Raw genomic sequence first — 12,330 nt, forward strand, 5'->3', positions numbered from 1 at the left:
AGCTCAAGCAGTAAAGAGTCTGCCTATGATGCAGAAGATCTGGGTTCGATGTCTAGGTCAGGAAGATCCCCTGGAGAAGGGCATGGCAACCCACTCCAGTATTCTTGCCTGCAGAATCCCATGGACAGAGAAGCCTAGCGTGCTACAGTCCATGGGGTCACAAAGAGTCGGACACAACTGAGCGACTAACACTTCCAAAGAGTTTACAGTGCGCTGAAACCGTACGGGTGCTAGAGTCAATCCGCCTGTGTTCAGGTGAAGCTCTAGCACTTGCTCCGTGTAACCTGGGATAGGTTATTAACTTCCCCTTTCTCACCCTCCTAGTGAGGAAGTGATAACACCATCAAAGAGCAGTTAGGAACAGTACATGGGATAATTCAATGAAAAGTACTCTATGTGATACCTGGCTTATGTAAAGAGATCAATAAATTGTATTTTACATAAATATGAATTTTTAATATAAACACACATTTAAATATATATGTATAAATTACATTTTTATGAAGTATAATTGCTTTACAATGTTGTGTTAGTTTTTGCTGTACAATGAAATGAATTAGCCATACGTATACATATTTTGAACTGTGGTGTTGGAAAAGACTGTTGAAAGTTCCTTGGACTACAATGAGATCCAAACAGTCCATCCTAAAGGAGATCAGTCCTGAATATTCATTGGGAGGACTGATGCTGAAGCTGAAACTCCAATAATTTCGTTACCTGATGTGAAGAACTGACTCATTTGAAAAGCCCCTGATGCTGGGAAAGATTGAAGGTAGGAGGAGAAGGGGATGACAGAGGATGAGATGGTTGGATGGCATCACTGATGTGATGGGCATGAGTTTGAGAAAGCTCTGGGAGTTGGTGATGGATAGGGAAGCCTGACATGCTGCAGTCCATGGGGTCGCAGAGAGTCAGATATGACTGAGCGACTGAATTGATACATATATCTGAGGAGGGCATGGCAACTCACTCCTGTGTTCTTGCTGGGAGAATCTCCATGGACAGCCTGGCGGGCTACAGTCCATGGGGTCTCAAAGAGTCAGACATGACTGAGCGACTAAGGACAGCACATACATATCCCCTCCCTCCCTCACTTCCTCTGTAACCTCCTTCCCACCAGCCCCATCCCACCCCTCTGGGTCATCACAGAGCCCTGAGCTGAGCTCCCTGCGCTATACAGCAACTTCCCACTAGCTATCTATTTTACACATGGTAGTGTAAACATGTCAGTCTTAATCTCTCAAGTTGTCTTACCCTCCTCTTCCTTCCCTGTCATACAGAGTAAAGTAAGTCAGAAAGAGAAATATATCGTATTTGAACAAATATGTGTGGAATCTAGAAAGATGGTACACATGAACCTGTTGGCAGAGCAGGAATAGAAATGCAGACATAAATTACATTCACTATCTAAATGTTACTCTCTCTCCAAGCTGCATACAAAGCTGTGCAGACAGACTTGCAGCATCGATAAAACTTCTTCAGCTTGTTAGGCATCTCAGGACATAATTTCAATTTTACATCAAGATAAACTTGGTTTCCACTTCATAAAGAGCAATGGAAAGATCCACCTTGCATTATCTTGCCCTGTGATAAGACCTATTTTCCATTTGTTCTGGGCTCCAAAATCACTACAGATGGTGATTGCAGCCATGAAATTAAAAGGCGCTTACTCCTTGGAAGAAAAGTTATGACAACCTAGACAACATATTCAAAAGCAGAGACATTACTTTGCCGACTAAGGTCCGTCTAGTCAAGGCTATGGTTTTTCTCACATCAGGTATGGATGTGAGAGTTGGACTGTGAAGAAAGCTGAGCACAGAAGAATTGATACTTTTGAACTGTAGTGTTGGAGAAGACTCTTGAGAGTCCCTTGGACTGCAAGGAAATCCAACCAGTCCATCCTAAAGGAGATCAGTCCTGGGTGTTCATTGGAAGGACTGATGCTGAAGCTGAAACTCCAATACTTTGGCCACCTGATGTGAAGAGCTGACTCATTTGAAAAGTTCTGATGCTGGGAAAGATTGAAGGCAGGAGGAGAAGGGGATGACAGAGGATGAGATGGTTGGATGGCATCACCACTCAGTGGACATGAGTTTGGGTGGACTCTGGGAGTTGGTGATGGACAGGGAGGCCTGGCATGCTGTGGTTCATGGGGTTGCAAAAAGTCGGACACGACTGAGTGACTGAACTGAACTGAACTGAACTGATTGCTAAATTTAGCTTGATTCTGTGGAATCTTTAGTATACACAAAGTCTCAAAATAACAGTACATTTTGCCATTTGCTGTTTACTTAGTCATTCTGTTTACTCTGCCTACTCTGTGCAATACAAAAAGCAAGACTGAAGTGAAAAAGGATGAGTGACCTATGAAACATATTGCAGTATATATACTGTACAACTTCACCCGATTAAACTGCCTTTTCTTCCTGTATTAGGTGACATAACCTAGTTTATAGCTGAGTGGTCTTTATTGATGTGTACTTAATAGGATTGATCAGGAACTAATTAACTACCTTTCTTTCTTCTCTCTCCTTCCCACCCCCCCACCCTCCGCGGTCATATGAGAAGCTGGTCGACCTGTAATGATGACATTGTTTTCCATTTATTTTATAGTGCCTGTAGAATTAGACTGTTTCTTTCTCTGTAAAAGGGGATAAAATTTTACTTACCTAGTAGAGCAGTTGTGAGAATTAAATGAATTCATACATGTCAAGCACATAGCTTCTGGTACATAGTAAGGGCTTGATAAACATTTATCTATACTATTATTGCTATTATTTTTATTATATCCTCAGCATTCAAAGTCTATGACAATCTAGAAATGACATCAAAACAGATACATGCAATACATACTTATATATCAATATCAAAATCAAACACATGTATGAAATATATAAAAGATTTTAGTTAATTTTCTTTGATGTAGTTTTAATTTCTTTTGCATGTTGAAATGTCTCATTATACTTTCAATAAGTGGTTGGAAGGACTTCTGTGTGACTTTACCTTTCCATTCTGTTCTTTTCAACTGATATTTATTGGGTTATTATGTGGCAGATGCTTTTGTGTGCATTGGACATCAAATGGAGAACAGTGCTAATACATCCCTACTCTGATAGGGTTTAGAGTCTAGCAGTGAGTTTATTAAACAAAATATTCCAAGTTTGGTTAATTATGTTTGGGGAAATACTATGGGAAGGTATAACTGTCATCCACTGATATTTTAGTCTTCAGGCAATGAATAAAGTGAGCTATTTAATTCATTTTAATAATAGTTTCTCAGACTATATATCCTAAATAAGTAAACTTTTGCTCATTTTGCCTAAATTATTTTAAAACCAGACCTTTGTGAGCAGTGGAATTATCCTGGTAATCAGACATTTAATAGCTTAGAATAAATAAAGATTTTGAACCAAGTTATTTACAAAATCAGGTGTACAAAGTTAATGAAAGAAATTTAGGCACAAATTCCTCAGCAGTAAATATTACTCTGGAACGATCAGTGCATTGAATGAAATTAGAAATTTAGTTCTGAATGTAAAATTCTGAAATATATTCTTTAACTTCAGATTGATTCCACAAATTGACTATAAATTTTGGCAGGTCATATTTTATCTCTTTTAAAGACAAAGATTTTTGCCCTTTTAAAACAGAAAATAATTAAGAGAAGTAAAATTATGTACTTTAAGTTTACAAATACAATAACTTTTAAATTAAAGTAGGTGATAAATGTGATGTTATAAAATTTTATGTTTCAGTTTTATCTGACATTTAAAAGTGCTATGTTGATCAATACTGCAAACATAAACAAATCTTAGATATCATAATGTGTATTGTATTTTTCAAAGAATCTACATCCCTCTTCAAGGCAGAGATTATCTTTTTAACCCAATTAAGTTAAAGACAATAAACATCTTAGCAAAGAACAAAGGTTTCTATCTATAATTAAACAACCAGGGAATAATTGTTTCCTGGTATATTTATCTATATATTCATGCATCAGTTCAGTTCAATTCAGTCGCTCAGTCATGTCCAACTCTTTGCGACTCCATGAATCACAGCACGCCAGGCCTCCCTGTCCATCACCAACTCCCGGAGTTCACGCAGACTCACGTCCATCGAGTCCGTGATGCCATCCAGCCATCTCATTCTCGGTCGTCCCCTTCTCCTCCTGCCCCCAATCCCTCCCAGCATCAGAGTCTTTTCCAATGAGTCAACTCTTTTCATGAGGTGGCTAAAGTACTGGAGCTTCAGCTTCAGCATCATTCCTTCCAAAGAAATCCCAGGGTTGATCTCCTTCAGAATGGACTGGTTGGATCTCCTTGCAGTCCAAGGGACTCTCAACAGTCTTCTCCAACACCACAGTTCAAAAGCATCAATTCTTCGGCACTCAGCTTTCTTCACAGTCCAACTCTCACATCCATACATGACCACAGGAAAAGCCATAGCCTTGACTAGACGTACCTTAGTCGGCAAAGTAATGTCTCTGCTTTTGAATATACTATCTAGGTTGGTCATAACTTTTCTTCCAAGGAGTAAGCGTCTTTTAATTTCATGGCTGCAGTCACCATCTGCCGTGATTTTGGAGCCCAAAAAAATAAATTCTGACACTGTTTCTACTGTTTCCCCATCTATTTCCCAGTAAGTGATGGGACCGGATGCCATGATCTTCATTTTCTGAATGTTGAGCTTTAAGCCAACTTTTTCACTCTCCACTTTCACTTTCGTCAAGAGGCTCTTTAGTTCCTCTTCACTTTCTGCCATAAGGGTGGTGTCATCTGCATATCTGAGGTTATTGATATTTCTCCCGGCGATCTTGATTCCAGCTTGTGTTTCTTTCAGTCCAGCGTTTCTCATGATGTACTCTGCATATTTCATGCATAGGTGTACCTCTATAGCCAGGCAAGCAGTCATTTAAGTTTTTGCAAGGGTAACAGTCATTCTTTCAATAAGCCTTTTTTTGAGCATCTGCTATGTGCAACGCTGGGATAGATGTTGAAAAAAGACAAAAATAAACAAAATTGGTCCTTGGTTTTGCATAGGACATGATTATTATCTAAAGAGCATTCTGTAAATATGAATTTTGTCAATCATTTGTTTGCTTGAAGGCACTAATTTTCTTTACAGAAACCATTTGGTTCATGTTATTTGGAAGTACCATGGAATATAGTGTGAACTGAATATTTACTGAAATAATTTTCAGCCTTTATATTGAAATTCTTTTATAGTTGAAATTTCAGAATTTGAAGTTTAAGACTTCCATTAGTCTGAAATTTTTGTGTCAAAGTTTTTGTCTTGATCTTTTTCTTACTCTCACTCACTTTGCTACATCCTCAAGTATACAAATACAGTTAGAATTTTCTATTTTTAAATCATTAACCAACAATCCCCTTCCTTCTTTATACCATATACTTTCTTATTCTTTGTGTGTTTGCATATGTGTGTGTTTACATATCACACACATTATTATTACTTTAACATCAAACATGAGACTACCGCTATATGTAGGGCACAGTGAGATACATAAAAATGAAAAAGAGAGAAAGAGTGAGTAGGGTGGGATGGGAAGAAATTCTACTTGTTGAGAACTCAAAATAGCTGGCAAATTAAGCACAGCTTAGAGAGCCAAGGAATCTACTGTCAGGTTCCTCTACTTTAATTCTTTAAGAAACCACCGAGTTTGATCACAATTTGGTTTTCAATCCAGATTTGATGTCCTCTTGCTTATGGCTTATAATTTTATTTTTTCCCCTTCTTTTTTTGTTTCTTCCTGGTCATTCACATTCATTTCTCTTTCTTCTGTTAACCCCAATTTTCATCCTTTATAGAAGGCAGTATTTGTGGGATATTTATCAGGTTTCTCTGATCTTCCTAAGCCAAGAGGGATCTAAAGTCTCAAAGGCTGAAATCCAAATTAGCATAAATGAGTCAAATTGGAATGCAGGAAGAGTCTAGCTTTTATACTTTATATCAGAGAAAGAATTGGTAATAATGTATTTTTATGTGCTAAATTAAGTGATTATCTTTATGAGTTATTCCCACTCTTTCCTAGTGTAGGTGGCTTCCTCCATTAGAAAAAGGAAAGATGTCTGTGACAACTCCAGTTTCCATCACCTTTATTATTTGTAATCCCAGAGGAAGAAAGATACTTCATATCTTCCATCATCCATATGTTAAATCTCAACAAAAAGTGGTTGGCTTGTGCTTGAGCCACATTCTTGAATCAATCACAGTGATTAGGAAAAGAAGTTTATTTGCGTGGCCAGCTTAGAGCATGTTCCCACCCACAGAGGGACAGAGATAGAGTAACATGTTTACCAGTCCCTGCTATAGCCACTTGGAAAAAGAAATATTGAGCAAATAATCAATATCCATTATAGGGAGCATTCCAGCACACTATTTTCTTATAGACCTGGCTTTATTTGTCATATTAGACACAAAAAATCTACATTAAAGAAGTGCTATCATGTGTCAAAAGCCCATTGTTTAGACATGTAACTTTATCTAAATGATATATGGTAAATTGTTACCCTGAGTGTAGGCTGACTTTTTTTTTAAGCATGTCTGTTAATAGTGCCTAACAATGACAAGTTGCAACACACAAACAAGGAACATGAAAATCTAGATCACGTAAGAGCAGAATCATGTTAACAGCAGTGCAGTCTATTTTAAATCCATTAGAAAAGCTTCAGTAGGTACCAGTAATGAGTTTTAAAGTACCCAGGTCAGAAATACCAAGCAAGCTGCTGGTTCACCACACAGGATTCATTAATCATTGACATTGCCTGCAAAACTAGGCTGTTAAAATGGACCAAACAGGCAGTTGGAGGAGATGCTGATCCATGAAATTTTCAGACATGAGGATTGCACAGAAATTAACCATCATTGACAGCTTTGATAAGAAACTGAAGATTGTTGATATTGTAAGAAAAGATTAGATAAAATGACTTGAAATATTCTAGCCAGACAAATGTTTCTCCATTTAAGATATCAGAGTAAAACAACCAGAAGCCTAGCAACTAGAAGCTCTCTTCCTTGCCTTATCAATCCTATTTGCTGGTTTCACTGATGTACTTCATCACTTGATAAATTACAATGACCCATTGCACTGAATTCTTGCAGAGAGTGGACATCTGGGTTAGCCTGCTTGCTTCAATTATCACCTGTTAATATGTGTGCTTACTAAGAGGCAAGTGTGTTTGTTTCCAAACTTGTTTCGCCAGGTCACATTACTATAATGAAATAATTCAATATTAATGAACAGAGGTAATACTTACAGTAAAAGAGGGCTGTTTCTATGAAGATTAAGTTAAATCCACTGTAAATTCTTGACTAACATAACTTCCCGCAAAAATTGCTGTATAAATAGGTGACTGTACCCTTTATGAAAGCGGCTGTGGTAACTACCTTGGTTGCCACTTCAGAATCATTTTCCTTCATTTTCCACTTGGGGTATCTTCACATGCTTCCTTCTAATTCACTCTCTTTCTTCTTTTTCCAACTTCTTATTTTATCCCAGAGGCTGCACAGCCTCTCTCCAGCTTCCAAGTGCTTTGGGTGAGTGAGAAACACTGGCAGAAGATCCAAAGGAGGGAGACTTTGAGTATTTATGGCCCTTGACCCTTCCCTGTGGGGTCACATTGGGTTTCATACATCCCTGGAACTCAGTTCTCATTTTTTTTTAATTTTAATTTTTTGGGGCATATAGATTCACAATGTTGTGTTAGTTTCAAGTGTACAGCAAAGTGATTCAGTTATACATATATATATATATTCATTCTTTTTTAGATTCTTTTCTCATATAGGTTATCACAGAATATTGAGTAGTTTCCTGTGCTATACAGCATGTCTTGTTGGTTATTCACCTTATATATATTTGTGTGCCTGTGTTCATCTCAAGCTCCTGGTTTATCCTTCCGCTCACATTTTTCCCTTTCTCTGACTTACTTCACTTAGTATGATAATCTCTAGTCCATTAATGCTGCTGCAAATGGCATTACGTCATTATTTTTTATGGCTGAGTAATATTCCATTTTATACACATACATCTTCTTTATCCATTCATCCGATGACGGGCCTAAGTTCTTATTTTCTTATAGGTAGGCTCCTCTCTCTCACTTCCCATAGTTATTTTGTATTCTTTCCATTCAGACCTGTAGGTGGGAACTGTGCTCAATTTTTACCAGCCCTAATGTACTTCGTTTCCCCACACTTTGCCCCCAATTTTGTTAGTAGTTCCTTTTTTTCTGAACATCAAAAAAAGTATTCATTTTTAAATCTTTGGCTGCACTGGGTCCTCATTCCTGCATGAGGGCTTTTCTCTAGTTGCAGAGAGTGGGGGCTGCTCTTCGCTGTGGTGTGCAGGCTTCTCATCGTGGTGGCTTCTCTTGTGGTCGAGTGCGGGCTCTAGGCATGCTGGCTTCAGTAGTTGTTGACCAGAGGCTTAGTCGCCCTGCCACATGAGATCTTAATTCTTGGACCGGGATTCAAACCTGTGTCCTCTGCGTTGGCAGGCAGATTCTCAATCACTGAGCCACCAGGGAAGTCCCTAGAGTCCCTTTTGAAAACTCACCTTGACTTATCCATTTTGAGTGTACTAGCGGTTTCCCGCCAGCATCTTGACTGATATGCTGGAGGAGGATAAAGAATCTGGGTGCTGGCACGAAATCTCCTGGATGCAGATCTTCACTTCATTTCTTGCTAGTGAAGAAAAGTAGAGCATCTATAGCACCTTTTCAAACTCCAACTTCTAATTTATTAAAATGTAGATAATAACGAATTCTACTCCACAGGTTCACAGTCTTCTACCACCAGGTGGAAAATCAATTATTTAGAGCTTTTTTGTTTAACTCCATATCTAGCACATAAGAACTGCTTATTAACTTTTGGTAAATAAACTGTTTTATAAATAAAAGACAATATTTTCTCATTCACATTCGATTCCTGGTGACTTTGGCAGTCATTAATCAGATATTTCCTCTACAGCCTTCAGGAGGAGTATTTCTTACGTGAGTATCAAATTAGGCCCATCTGAAGAATTTTCACTAGTGTCTCATCCTATTGGCTCAACACACAACCTAAAACAAATCCTGCAAAATTGAAATGAGCTAAAATAATAGGACACAGAATGAGAGGCATGTGTTATTTTGGCCTTAGAGCCACATGAGCTGGGATTTTTAAATATCTGTCTTTCTAGTCCAATCAACTTATTATAAAATGGCTCTTTGATAATTATCTTGGTGTGCTCTGTACTGACACTTCAACAACTTGCTATGTAACACTTATATAACCTTACATAGCACTTACTATATGCCAGGCTTGCTCTAATTACTTTATGTATATAAACCTATGACCCTCTGATGTAGTTACCCTTTCATAATCCCCATTTTACACGGAAAGAAACTGAAGCACATGGAGGTTAAGTAACTTGCTTAATGTCCCATGACAATGCACAGTAAAATCAGGGTCATTATACTTAACTACCAGTTTGTATTCGCAGGCAGCAGAGAAAATGGTATATGTTTACTACATTTTCCTCTTTCAACACACAGAAAGGCTTCATTTGCTAGATGGCCCTACAACTAGATAGGGCAAAATGACTGAGTTCTAGCTAGAAGAATGTAGGCAATAATGATATGAACTTCCTTCCAGGCATGGCCTTTAAAGTAATTTTCTTCAGTCTTTCAGACCTCTCTCTCCTTTGTGGCAACTAGGAAGCTAGTGGTTCTACATAGGGCCACCAAGAGATGGAGAAGTACTCCCAAGTCTATTTTTAAGGGTCATATGAATGAGAAATAAACATTTGTTGCATTAAACCCCTAAGATTTGAGAGTGCATATACTTAGACATATCTCGATGTATCCTGACCAGTAAAGGAATTGGTATTTTGAATCAGACCACTTTAAATAAGTCATAATATGTGACATTGGCTTCATTATTAGGCATCAAGAAGATCCGTGTCACAGGCTGGGATTATGAGAAACTAGCTATTCTATTTATACTGTAGAAGAGCAGGTGGAAAAAAACTGTGCTTCTAGTAACTCCAGAGACAGAATAAGCGCCTTTAACTTGTTAGCTTTAGGAGAAATGGATGCATAAGATGAGAACACTAGTGTCTATTGGTTATTACTGGCTGCCTTTGGCAAGGTTATTACGCAAAAAAATCTGACAGGAACTAGCCAGTATGTAAGTAGAATTGAAAAGAGTAGCATGCAGAAATTGAGTTCTTGCCATGTCAGAAGGCGTCCAAAAATTAAAGAAGATGCTCCTTTCTTTTAATTCTCAATTCTTTTCAGAATTGCCATCTTTTAGTAATTTGCCAAAATGACCAACACAAAGGGAAAGGCGTTCCCACTACACATTCTCTAGGCCTTCTAGAAAACTTGGAGTTGTTCCTTTGGCTATATACAGGCAAAGCTACAAGAAAGGTGATATTGTAGATATCAAGGGAATGGACACTTTTCCAAACGGAATGTCTGACAAATGTTACCGTGGCAAAACTAGAAGAGTCTGCAATGTCACCCAGCATGCTGTTGACATTGTAAACAAACAAGTTAAGGGCAAGTTTCCTGCCGAGAGAATTAATGTGCCTTTCAAGGCTATTAAGCACTCTAAAAGCAGAGAAAATTTCCTGAAACGTGTGAAGGAAGATGATCAGAAAAAGAAGGAAGCTAAAGAGAAAGGTACTTTGGTCCAACTGAAGCACCAGCCTGCCCTACCCAGAGAAGCACACTTCATGAAAACCAGTGGAAAGGAACTTGAGTTCAAGTTGGAGCCTATCCATCCATATGAGTTCACGGCGTGATGGGTGTAGAAAAGACAGAAGACCTGGACTGCAAAAAAAAGAGATGTGATGTTAGAAGTCATTCAAGAAAAGGTTTAATAAAACTTCTCAGTTGAAATAAAGTAATCTGGGCAACGACAGATGAAGACTGTAGACTTTCCAAGCACTGCCCCAGAGAGTCTCCAAGAGAGGGAATGGGACAGGCACAGAGCAAGCAAGCAGAGAAATACATCAGGTTTGAAAATTCTTCCTATCAGAGAATTGTGTGCGTGGTTGCTGGCACATGGAACCTAGAGCAAGAAGAGGAGAAGACTACTGATTTTTAAAAGAATTGCGTTCCTGAAGAGATCACAACTCTGGCTTTAAAAATTCCTTTGGATGAAACCTAAAACAATCCTTTGGTCCCAAACTTTGGAAGAACAGTCAAGCTTCAAATGGGCTTCCCAGGTGGTGCTAGTGGTAAGGAACCCACTGACAATGCAGGAGATATAAGAGATGCAGTTTCAATCCCTAGGTCGGGAAGATCACCTGGAGGAGGGCATGGAAACCCACTTCAGCATTCTTGCCTGGAGAATCCATGGACAGAGAAACCTACAGAGGCTACAGTCCATAGGATAGCAGAGTGGGACATGAACGACTTAGCATGCACACACTCAAGCATCAAAAGCTATTCAACCCCGAAAGAAGGCATGGTCTTTAACACCTGCATCAGTACAGGCCAAGGAGAACCATGAACAAGAAGGAGCTTCCCCAGGGATAGAAACAGAGGTGCTAAAGATCAATGGTCAAATGTATTCCCTGTCGGACCAGAAAGAGTGGTAGGTCAGCAGAATGAAAGACCACACATGCACTTACTCTTGTAGCTGGAACAACTTTAGATTCTCAGATTGACTGATGGTGCTGTCAAATTGCCAGGTATAATGTGTCAACTTAGCAGCCATATGTTCTTTTTAAATCACAGAAAAAGCCTTTCTCACCTTGAAAATGTCAACTTGATAAAAAAAATTAGATACATAGGATCACCATGAACATAATGAAACCCTGAAATACCTCATGGTCATTGCCATAATTGCTAGTTCTTCATTTAGGAAATGTCTGGTAATTGTAAAAATACTCAGGGCAATTAAAATTTCAGTAAGTGTGAAAGTGATCCTGCACAATCAAATTGATTTCCAGTTGGCAATCACACCCCCATGGTCTTACCCAAGTTGGGTTTCTGTGTGAGGCAGTAATACAGCCCTGCTTATTGGACCAAGATATTTCAAGCAGTGTGCCAAAGAGGTCCAGTGCAAAGGAGAAATATGGTCTGTTTTTCTCTACTGCCTGAAACAGCCAGTAGGCACATTGTTTTACATTAAAATAAACATACTGTATTGTAGATGAGATGGCAGCATTGAGATGAATTTTTGAGATGAGATATGGAAGTGCAAATAAATTTATTTTTGCAACATTGGCAAACTTCAGCTTCCATGGGCTGAATCACTTGGCAGAGACAAGCCTGCCTGCCTTAGTTAACTGAGAAACTGGGAGGCGAGGATGAACAGAAGGGG

General features: G+C 38.7%; 1 pseudogene; it reads left to right on the forward strand.

The window, feature by feature from the left end:
• The first annotated feature begins 10,320 nt into the window (after positions 1–10,320).
• Positions 10,321–10,801, forward strand: LOC128059571 (60S ribosomal protein L21-like; annotated as a pseudogene).
• Positions 10,802–12,330: the final 1,529 nt, after the last annotated feature.

The sequence above is a fragment of the Budorcas taxicolor genome, chromosome 14 (genome assembly GCF_023091745.1).
Source record: "Budorcas taxicolor isolate Tak-1 chromosome 14, Takin1.1, whole genome shotgun sequence".
Taxonomy (NCBI): Eukaryota; Metazoa; Chordata; class Mammalia; order Artiodactyla; family Bovidae; genus Budorcas; species Budorcas taxicolor.